Source organism: Choloepus didactylus, chromosome 3 (assembly GCF_015220235.1).
Source record: "Choloepus didactylus isolate mChoDid1 chromosome 3, mChoDid1.pri, whole genome shotgun sequence".
Lineage (NCBI taxonomy): Eukaryota > Metazoa > Chordata > Mammalia > Pilosa > Megalonychidae > Choloepus > Choloepus didactylus.
Genome location: NC_051309.1, coordinates 66,000,393 through 66,012,710, shown reverse-complemented (window position 1 = coordinate 66,012,710; position 12,318 = coordinate 66,000,393). Strand labels below are relative to the sequence as shown.

At 39.0% G+C, this 12,318-nt stretch overlaps 1 pseudogene; it reads left to right on the top strand.

Annotated features, from left to right (window-relative positions):
- Positions 1-8,521: 8,521 nt before the first annotated feature.
- The window catches only part of LOC119530276, a 28,914-nt pseudogene continuing 25,117 nt past the window's right edge, over positions 8,522-12,318 (top strand).

The window sequence follows — 12,318 nt, the reverse complement described above, 5'->3', positions numbered from 1 at the left end:
AACCTACACAAATATATAGCATATCAGAAAGTTTATCAATTTGAACTTAAAATCATGGCCCTTAATGTTCCAAATGCTCCAAATATTTTAACCTACAAATTACATATGACAAATTACATATAACATATATTATCAAGTTAATGCTCATTATAATCTGTAAACATCTATTGATTGTAGTTTACATGTGTCATGGATTAACTTATTGTGGGTTACAGAAATAATTCCAGTAATAAATAGGCAAATGAGCCCCTCCTTGCCCTACTCTGAAATTTAATTAAATGCACATGCCATTGTGCTACCACATATTTAAGTACAGCTTTTGTTCTGATAAAGAGGGGTAATTTTACATTTGAATCTTTGTCCCCAGCTGTTACCTTAATGGCTAGTACACATTACTTTCAAATTGCATATTGGAATGAAGGATAGACACACAAACTGAGATTGGAATATAATTCAAGTTGTGATTTAGAAAGCTGTCTCTAAATTTGGCATAAAACAAGATTTTAATTCTGCTGATACCTTAAAGTAGTGGGCTTCTCATTCTGGGGGTACCTAACATATATCTTGTGCCATATTTACCCATATGTTGAAGGTTATTTTAAACCATTTTACTTTAAAATATTTTGTCACAAGTATAAAAACAAACCCAAATGACAATGTCTTTCAAATTTCTGCATTTTTAAAAATGAAAGCCTAGAGATCAGATATTTTATTGTTGGGGATGATTGGGAAATTTCATCTTTATAGTCATTTAAAAACTTGATCAAAGATACAGTGACTCCATTCTTTGAAGGAGAATTTTTTTTTTTTTTTTAATTTTAAGTCACTGGCAAGTAATACTTGTCTGTGGAATCAGATCACCTGGAATATATGGGCCCATTCAGCTAATTTCAAGAAAAAGGAAGTCACATTACCAAACATTCATTGGCCTTGTTACTTTAGTTAAGTTAAAAGAAAATATTGTGTTTAATAAATAAGTTCAACTAATTACTAAAATTTAATTTAATCATATGTTTCCAGTTTCTCACAATGAGTTCCTATAAATAAGAAATACTTTCAAATTCTATATGGAAATTTTCAAATAATTGTCTTCAATGTCATCAAACAATACTCTTAGATTCATTTTGCTAAATAGTAAGGTGGATAGGCATTCATTTTAATTTCCTGTCTTCTCAAGCAAATACCATACAATTGGTGGAGTTAGACAATGGAGTTTATTAGCTCATGATTTTGAGGCCAAGAGATAGTCCAAATCAAAGTGTCACCAAGGTGTCTTCTGGAAAGACCTGCATTCTAGGGCTGGCTGCTGGCAATCCTTGGTCCTTGGATCCTCTGTTACATGACAATCCATATGGTTGTTTCTTCTGGCCTCTCTTTTCTCTTCTGGATTCCATTGAATTTCAGCTTCTTGCTTCCCATGTGCTCTCTCTCTCTCTCCCTCTCTCTCTCTTCCTTTCCATCTCTCTCTCTCTCCTCTTCTCTTCTCTCTCTCTCTCTCTCTGAATTTCATTTCTTTATAAAGAACCCCAGTGTTCCAATCCAGCTTTTGGAGGGCTTGGTTTTGGGCAGTCACAAAACCAAAGAACACACCAGGCACAGAGTCAGATATGGGTTTTATTATGATTTATGAATGGGAGAGTCTCCAGTGGCAGCCAGCTGGAAAATGGAAGTAGCACTACACAAAGGCAGGGCTGTAATTGCAACTTACAAGGGTTAGGACAAAGACATTCCATAGAATATGAGAAAAGAGTTTCAGATGGGTCACACTACACAGGGGTCTGGAGATTTGTTATGAACAATGATCAGGAGAGAGGAGTTTCAATGCTTAAAATGTAAATGGTTTACAATGTCATGTGTATATTCTTTCCTCTTTGAGGAGGTCTGCCAACCTTTAACATCTGTCCCAGTAATGTAGGCAGATATGAGTCATGTCTTAAGATCATGTTGAAGATCATGTTTCTCTTTGGTACATACTGCTTCAAAACACTACAATAGTTAAAATTCATGGTGTGCTCTCAACAACAGCTATAGCAAAAGCTTTATATATAGTGCTTGTAGATTCACATGGTACATGTAAAAACTATCAAAGTGAGGGTACTGACAAAGAGTGGGTATGATATGTGCATAACTGGCTCTAGCACAACACTAAATAAAAAAAAAAAAATAAGTATGTTGACCTGAAAATAGAATACAAAGATGATTAAGGAATCAAGAAAGAATATAGACTGACAGATATGGGGTTACTTCAATGAATTTGAAATAAGTGGACTTTACCAATACCCATTGTTCTAGTTTGCTAATGCTGCTGGAATGCAAAACACCAGAAATGGATCAGCTTATATAAGGGGGGTTATTTCATTACACAGTTATCATCTTAAGGTCAAATAAAGTGTCAAAGGTAACACATCAGCAATTGGACAGCTTCACTGGAGGATGGTCAATGGCATTTGGAAAACCTCTGTTAGCTGGGAAGGCATGTGGCTGGCATCTGCTCCAAAATTCTGGGTTCAAAATGGCTTTCTCCTAGGACATTCCTCTCTAGGCTGCAGTTCCTCAAAATGTCACTCTCAGTTGCTCTTGGGGCATTTGTCCTCTCTTAGCTTCTCCAGAGCAAAAGCCTGCTTTCAACGGCCATCTTCAAACTGTCTCTCATCTGCAGCTACTCTCTCAACTTCTGTGCATTCTTCAAAGTGTCTCTCTTGGCTGTAGCAAGCTTGCTCCTTCTGTCTGAGCTTATATAGTGTTCCAGTGAACTAATTCAGACTCACCCTGAATGGGTGGGGTCACACCACCATGGAAAATATCCAATCAGAGTCATCACCCACAGTTGGGTGGGTTGCATCTCCATGGAAACACTCAAAGAATTACAATTTAATCAACACTAATATATCTGCCCACACAGAGTACATCAAAGATAATGGCATTTTGGGGGACATAATACATTCAAATTGGCACACCCATCTACATAGAAGTAGCCAAGGCTACAATATACTTGGATGTCTAAAGAAAACATTATAGTAACTTTTATGGTGTTCTAATGAGTTTAAACTCTGAAGTGTTTTGTTTTGTTTTTTTTTTTAATTCTAGAAAACTTGACCAATAATCTCAATATGTAACACTTAAAATTCAGTCATGTGAATTTTAAGGAAATATTCAAGAGAACATCTTGTTGATTGACTGATTAAACTTGGCTGAAAATAGTGGAATAAAATGTACAATCACAGATAATTTATCTAAGGCTTAGAACTTTCTTCAAAGCAAATTTTCAAAACTACCTGAAAGGTAAATCTCATAATGGCAGCAGATTTTGTATTTACTTGAATGGCAGATATATTTGAATCAGATTTTGGCTAAAATGATGCTTCCTAGGTGTTTTTAAAAATATGACTTTTTAACTATATCACCAAAGGCATCAGCTAAGAAAAAAGCTAGTTCTTACAGTCTATCCATCAAATTCATAATATTCTAGAATTATACAGATCAAGAAAAAAACAGCAATTGCCAATGTTAGCAATAAAAAGATGAGGGAAGAAATAGTTATCTCAAGGCACTGTCCTGGTTTATTGGTGAAATGCTCCCATTACCATCCAGGTGGTAGCACAGCCTCACTGAGTCTTCTGTAGCCAGCACTGGGCCTATGGATGAGTCCAGGTTTGGCCTCTGTCATTGATTCCTAGCATCCTGTTCAGGAGCAATCATCTCTCAGCTTGGGAGCATCTCTTCCTTCACCCCCCTTGCCTCACCCCTCTCTTGGACATGGTTGGTTGCAGCTCAGTTCTCAATCAGCTCAATGCTAGGGAAATCTGGGAGGGGCTGGGAACCTTTTCTCATGCATCTGAATTTCAGGGGTCACAGGCTGACTCTTGCTGAGATATACAGATCCTTGGCATTCCCACTTGCCAAGGAGAAGGAGTTAGGACTAGGCCCAAGACCAGAAAGTCAGCATCTTGGTTTTTCTCTGGATGGTTTCTGGTGTAATTTCAGCCTCCTGCTGTTTCATCCAGAAGCAACTGCAGAGACTCCTGCTGCTGCCTCTGTACTTCATTTTTAGTAAGAATTGGGCTAGGAAGAGAAGCTTTCCTTAACCAGAGGTTCCATTTTTCCTTCAGTTTGCAAGGGCCTGTAAATATCTATATATAACTCTGTGTATTCTCTTCTGTCATGTCAGGGTTTTTGATATGCTTGTGTATTCCATTTACATTAAAAGGAAGTAAAAAAAAAAAAAGTGAGGGAAGTGTACCCTACAGGCCCTCCAGTCATTTTGAAAGGTAATAACAAGTGATGAAAAGTTTATCTCAGTAAAGTTGACAACTTAAATTGGAAAACACCTCAAAACTAAAATAAAGTGAAACATGACTTACTAAAACCAATAGAAGAGAAAGAAAGGAAAATGAATATTCCTTTATTTACTAAAATATTGAATCTGTTACAAATCATCTTCCCACAAAGAAAAATACTTAGCAAGCAGTATTTAGTCTACCAAATGTATAAGGAAATAGTAACAGTATTCTGATATAGTATCTTCAAGTGAATAGAAATTGATAGTTACTCATTTTCTGTTTTTCAAGAATTTTTGTTTTCCATCCCATTGCTTATATTTCTCTGAGTACATCAAGGAAATATTTTTTCTTTCCTGATATTTTCTTGATGACTAAAAGAAACAAAAAATAATCTGCATATTTATATATTGCTTTTGCATTTACTCACTAATGCCTGTTTTCACACATTGCTGTTAGTGCAAATTGATTTTAATTCACATGCAAATTTCTTAGGGAATTTCAAAACAATGAGAGACAAGGAGTAAAACTGGTCCAAAGATATTAGCAAACATATATGGCTATACTAAGGAGAGAGGCATAAAAACAGATATTATTTTTCCTGCTTCTTTGCTAACAAATTGGTCTCAACTTCTCATACTCATTTGCCATAATAAATTTTATCATTGCAAACATGTTTCAAAAGTCTGTTTATGTGAATGCTTGGGTCATTCCTGTGAAGCAAGAGGTGGTGAAAGTCAGGAAGGAAATTTGTTGTGGCTTTAAAATGTTACCTCATTTTAAAGGAAAGCACAGAGCAATGATGGTGATGAAAAGGATAATGATGATGAGGTATCATTACTGATGATAAATCCAGTACTATTGGCAATTAATCTGCATGAAAAAGAGGCCATTGTCATTAGTCCATACTCATATTACTTCATAAAAGGAAACCTTCAGGTGACTTAATGAATTTGTATGCATTTGTAAAGGCAGGTTTCTTTTTCTCTAGGTATTACCGACTGCAGCGTTTTAGAGAATAGTTATACTCCACAGTTTCAATCTCAAGGACTATAAGGAATTCCAGTTTGCCTTATATTTTATCTCTTACTAATAGTACTTACAACTTGAAGCCCTTGCTCTTTGATATTGCCTCCCTTAATGTTCCAGTTCTCTTTTGTGCCTCCTAAATTATTCAGATATTGGTTTCTCTAGTCTCTTTTCTATTGCCTGTTTTTTTGAAAGTCCCTGCTGAAATTAAGTGTACACAGAGGTTTGCTCAGATAAAATAAAGGAGGAATTTAAGGGCAATAAGAGTGCTGTCTTTCTCCATTCCTATAACAGCATTTAAGACACAAGTGAGATTTCTTTTTTTTACCCCTGTTGGCTCTCACTTTTATTACAACATCTTTATTCAAATTGGCAAAGAACACAAATGGCTATATCAGTGTTATTTTGTAATAATAAGCAACAGAGAATAGTGATACAAATGATACAGCTAAATGATTTTCTTTTTCCCAAGGTATCAGCATGCATATAAACAATGTATCTATTAAAGTATCTACTTTGTAGTTTTGTAGATACAAGACATGCAGGAAAAATGATATAGTGTATTACTATGTGCTGTAAATATATAATGTTTGTGAGGATCTTATTTAAGATTTAAGCATGTCCCTAAAAAACTTCATTGCCTAACTCATGTTACTTTATTTCTCCCTTGGTCTAAATTATTAATTTCTCTAGAACAGTGAATAATATTAATGAAGACTACAGATACCAAACAAAAGTGGTGGATTCTCTGCCCAGTACACTCAAATGACCAATTCCTGAGGCATAGGGGTTTCAAAGACAGAAAAAGTTTATTGTAGGTATGAAGTAGGAGATCAGATGGCCTATCAGCCTAAAAATCTGTCTTTCTGATATGAAGTAATTCTGATAGATTTATTGTATGAAAAGATGAGTAGATTTTAGGATAATGAGCACAATGTCTCCAGGTGACATAATTAGAGATGATCTAATTGTTGAGCATGCACAAATTGATTACATGCTTAACCACAGAAAGTATGCGAGAAAAAACTGGCCTTAATATGTTGATGGGCATACATTTTAGTATCATAATGAAGTATAGGTATAAGTCTAAGCTACTACATATGTAAGGGGGACCTTTTTTTGTAAGATCCAGTTTTGGTTACCAAGATAACCTTGGAATTGGAGTAAGTTATTCTGGGCTAGCCTGTAAGAAAGGGTTAAGTTTAGCTTTCACATAGAGACAACATGGAATAGGGAAAATGGGGACAGAACCAGCTTCATCAAGCCCTGTGGTAAAGGAAAGAGAGAGAGAATCTGTGCCAGCTCCTTATATGGAAAAGTAACCATGGTTACTGGAATGTAAAGAGATATGGGGTAAAATCAGAGGCAGGATCTCCCAGCAGGAAATTTAAACTGAATGAACTCTCTCAGATAGGCTGTACAATTCAAAACCTCAATAATGAGCTAGTTGGCTCTCTCGGATAGGCTGTACAAATTAAAATCTCAAAGATGGGCTAGTTAGTTCTTTCAGATAGGCTGTAACCTCTGTAGTACCCAGCCAATGGGGAAACAAGGGAGGGACTTGCACAGTAGGAATAGGAGATTAAAAGACCACCAAGTTCTTCCTCCCATGCACCAGCCCACCACATTTTTGGCTGTGTGTCCTATCTTGCAAGATCATAAATAAATTCTTTTCTCCTCCAGAACTAAGTGAGCATTTATTCCCTTACAGGTACTGCTTTATTTCCAAAAACTTGGGGGCTCATCTGGGATCCAGAGCTTCAGAGGGGGACCCCCAAGGTGGACAAAGGGAAGGTGCACCCCACTGATTGAGCAGTCTCAGACTCTGCCATTGGGGGCCTGTCTCTGGCAGCTAGAGGGCCTGAGATCAGATGCTTGGATCTGCTGGTTGTGGATGAGAAAAAGGGGAAAAGGAAAAGCCTGCCTCTGGTAGGCCAGGCAACTCCACGCATGGACCAAGGTAAGGAAAGAGGACTATTAAATATTATTTTAACTTGGTGGTCAGGAATTCATGATGAGTCTGCAGCTGATTATGTGTGACTGAGATGTGCTACATCCTGTGTGAAGTGAGTGAAGAGTCCTGATTTGTGGTTCCCTTCTCCTACAAGGGAAAGGGCCAGAGATGGATGAAGCAAAAGGAACTGAGAGAAAGAAGTCCAGAAAAGACTCAGAATGGGGAATAGACGCAGTTGGCTAACCAGGGAGGAAGAAAAGGGGGCACCTATAGAGTCCCTCAGGGGCATCCCTCCAGATAGTCCACTAGGTAGGATGTTAAAATATTGGACCAATAACAATTAGACCAAGGGAAAGGACAAAAAGAAAATGATTAAATATTGTTGTTACATTTGGACTGAAGAAAGCATTTCACTGCCAGATGTATTCTGGTCAAAGGACGGGCCAGAGGAGGATTGGCTCTGTGCCAACCTTGTAATTTATGTTAATGAGAAGACATCCTTTTCTAAGGAGGAGTCTGATTATGCTACATGCTGGCTAAAGAACAAAAAAAACTTCCCTCTACCCTGTGAAACATAAAAATCCAAATTTAGAAGCTGAGTTGGTAGAATCTAAACCCTGGGACCCCTTATTAAGCCTTCCTCCTCCCTACTATTCCCCTCCTCTCCCAGGGCAGAAATTGTTAGAGTCTGAGGACCTAATAAAGTCCATATAGGTTCTAGGGGAACCAGGAGCCCTGTTGGTGCCAACTGCCCCACCAGATATGACTCATCAATGGTTGAGGAAAGAATTAGCACAGTGCAAAAAGGATATACAGAATTTTCCATTTCCAAAAACACTTGAAGGAAAGAGAGTAAGGGAACATCACCCCCATTGAATCCCTTTGCCCCTTGAGGGAGGTGCCTATGGGGCCAAAAGAAGTCGGGTATGTAGATGCCCCATTAATGAGTGCAGAAGTAAGGAATTTTAAGAAGGAGATGAAATCACTAATAGGGGACCCAATGGGGCTGGCTGAGCAAATAGATCAATTCCTAGGCTCTAGCATATACACGTGGTCCAAACTTATGTTCATATTAAACATCCTCTTTATGAAAGAGGAGAGAGGAATGGTGAGAGAGACAGCTATGACAGAATGGGAAAGGCAGTACCCACCAGGGCAAGGGGTGATGGCAGCAGAGCAAAAATTTCCAAGTACTGACCCCAATTGGGATAATAATGATAAGGAAGATAGGGCACAAGTGAAGGATCTCAGAGACCTCATTATGGAGGGGATAAAATTGGCTGCACCCAAATCTCAAAATGTGGATAAGGCTTTTGAGGTGAATCAAGAGAAAGATGAGTCTCCCTCTGCTTATCTGCAAAGATTGAGAGATCAAGTGAGAAAATATTCAGGTATGGACCCTGATGATGCTGTGGCCCAGAGAATGTTAAAGGTAATCTATGTGAAGGGTTCTTGGCCTGATATTCATAAAAAGATCCAGAAAATAGATGGATGGATGAATAAGCCATTGGAGGAGTTATTAAGGGAAGCACAGAAAGTATTTGTAAAAAGGGAGGATGAAAAGCAAAAGCAACAGGCTAAAGTCATTATGCCCACTGTCGAACACTTGGTCAAGAAAAGATTAGAAGCAGGGAATGGAGGAAGCAGACAGAGGTGAGATAAGGGAGTGGGTTGGGCTGATTTAAATAAAGGATCAAGGAGAATGAACTCTGTAGGGTGTTATCCCTGTGGAAAACCTGGCCATTTCTAAAGAGAGTGCCCAGACTTACAGAAGGAGGGTCGAGTTATACTCCTAATGAATTTTGAAGATTAGAAGAGTCAGAGGCTTCTCATCTCAGAAGCCCACCAGGAGACTTTAGTAAATTTAAAGGTGGTCCCATATCAAGAGGAAATTACATTCTTCGTAGACACTGGAACAGCTTGATCCTCTGTAAATCATCTTCTGAGGGGGCCAGGCTCTCTGGCAGTTCCCTCAACATCTCAGGGATAAAAGGGGAGGGATTTAAAGTTTCCATTCTTGAGCCTACTAACATTTGTTGGGAAAATAATCAAATTATAGCTCCCTTGTTGCACATCCCAGAAGCTGGGAGAAATTTATTAGGAAGAGACCTAATAATAACTATGTGACTGGATTTAGAGGTAAGGAACAGACAAATTGAGGTTTTGGCCCTGCTCACTGAAGAAGATGAAAAGGACATTAAGGAGGAGGTATGGGTAAAAGAAGGAAATAGGGGATGGTTGTGAATTCCTCCAATTAAAATCAAGTTAAAAAAGGAAAGGGATGTTGTGTGTTGGAAACAATATCCTATTCCCCTTCAAGGAAGACAGGGACTTCAACCCATCATTGAGGGTCTCCTTTGAGAAGGACTCTTAGAGACCTGTATGTCCTCTTTTAATATTCCCATTCTCCCCATCCAGAAACCAGATGGTAGCTAGAGAATGGTGCAGGACTTAAAAGCCATTAATCAAGTTGTCCAGGTTTGACACCCTGTAGTTCCTAATCCTTACACTCTGCTGAGTAAAATCCTTTACCATCATAAGTGGTTTAGTGTAGTAGATTTAAAGGATGCCTTCTGGGCCTGTCCCCTTGATCCAGAAAATAGACACCTGTTTGCCTTTGAGTGGGAAGATCCCTTCAATGGGTGAAAGCAGCAATACAGATGGACTGTCTTACCTCAGGATTTTACGGAGTCCCCCAATCTCTTTGGGCAAGAGTTAGAAAGCGTACTGGAAAAATTTCCAATCCCACCTGAGATCACCCTTCTGCAATATGTAGATGATCTATTAATATCAGGTAAAGAAAGGCAAGTGGTGGCTCAAGCTATGAAAAATCTACTGAACTTTTTAGGGGATCAAGGATTAAGGGTATCTAAAAGTAAACTGCAATTTGTAGCAAGGGAAGTTAAGTACCTAGGCCACCTCATAAGTGAAGAAAAAAGAAAAATCCATCGACAAAGAATCCAGGCCATAGTTGAGTTGCCTCTTCCTCAAACAAAAAGAGAGCTAAGAAAATTCCCGGGATTGGTAGGGTACTGTAGATTGTGGATAGATTCTTTTGCATCTCAAACTAAAGGGCTACACCAAAAATTACTAGAGAAAGAGCCTGGCAACATAGAATGGGAGGAAGTAGAAATAGAGGTTTTAAATGAGCTCAAGCAGGCACTGGTGCAAGCTCCTGTTCTAGAGCTTCCTTCCCTTGAGAAACCCTTTCACCTGTTTGTTACAGTAGATAAGGGAATGACTTTAAGGGTCCTAACCCAAATCTGGGGAGGCCAAAGTAGGCCTGTAGCTTTCCTTTCAAAGGCTTTAGATCCAGTCTCTAGGGGGTGGCCTGGGTGTGTTCAAGCCATTGCAGCAACTGCCCTTTTAGTAGAAGAAAGCAGGAAGTTGACCTTTGGAGGGGCATTAGTAGTTATTACCCTTCATCAAGTGAGGACTATTCTTTCTCAAAGGGCAGGGAGATGGTTGACTGATTCCTGAATCCTGAAATATGAGGCAATCCTAACGGAAAAAGATGATTTGGTCTTGACAACAGATCATAGCCTAAGCCCAGCCTCCTTCCTCTGGAAGGGGCCTGAACAAATATAGACCCCTGAGCATGACTGTTTAGACCTAATTGAATACCAAACCCAAGTCTGACCTGACCTAAGGGATCTTCCCCTGCACTTGCAGGAAAGATTGTTCATAGATCGATCCTCTAAAGTCCTAGAAGGAGAAAGGCACAATGGCTATGCAGTTGTAGATGGGGTAACTTGTGAGGTAAAAGAAGCTAGCCAATTGCCCAATAAGTGGTCAGCTCAAACTTGTGAGTTGTATGCAGTAAATCAAGCCCTCAGATTATTAGAAGGAAAGGATGGTACAATATACACTGACTCTAAGTATGCCTCTGGGGTAGTCCATACATTTGGAAAGATCTGGGAAGAAAGGGGATTAATCAATAGCAAAGGAAAAGAACTGCTTCATGGAGAATTGGTGAAATAAGTATTAACCAACGTACTCTTACCTAGAGAAATATCAGTGGTGCGTATAAATGGACATCAGAAGGGCCCTACTTTTGAGGCAAAAGGCAATAGGTTAGCTGATGAGAAGGCTAAGGAGGCCTCTCTTTGTCCCCCTTTAAAAATAATGGTCCTAATACCCTCTATCCCTAAAGAGTTTGGGTTACCTACATTCTCTGCCAAAGAAGTAAAGGATCTAAAACAGGAGCAACCTGAAATGATCAGGGGAAATGGTTTCTCCCAGATGGCAGACAAATGTTCAACAAACAAATAATGAGGGAAGTATTAGCAGTCTTACACCAGGGAAGTCATTGGGGGGTACAAGCCATGTGTGATGTAGTACTTAGATAATTTGGATGTGTAGGGCTTTATAGAGTTGCTAAACAAATATGTGAATGGTGCATAATTTGTCAGAAGATTAATAAAAAGGTCTTCAGAAAACAGGTACAAGGAGGAAGAGAGCCAGGCCTCAGACCATTCCAGAGCATTCAAGTTGATTACACTGAAATGCCCCCAATAGGTCATTTAAAGTATATTTTGGTAATTGTAGACCACCTCACCAGATGGGTGGAAGCCTGCCCTCTATCCTCAGCTACAACATTGGGAACTTCTAAAGTTATCCTTGAACAAATCATTCCCTGTTATGGGTTAGTGGAAAACATAGACTCTGATAATGGCAGTCACTTTACCTCCCATGTGTTGCATAATGGCATGAGAAGCCTGGGTGTCACTTGGGACTTCCACACTCCTTGGCATCCCCCATCCTCTGGGAGAGTGGAAAGAATGAATCAAACCATAAAGAAACATCTTTCTAAATTAGTTTTGGAAACAAAGTTCTCCTGGATCCAGTGCTTACCTATAGCTCTACTAAGAATCAGGACCACCCCTAGAAAAGAACTGGGAATTTCCTCTTATGAAATGCTTTTTGTTTTGCCTTTCTCCAGGAGGACTGGAGAGCTCCCCTCCCTAGACATGAAGGATCTTTTCCTTAGGAATTATATACTGGCCTTGTCTTCTACTTTACCATCTCTCAGGCAACATGAACTGCTGGTTCAGATCC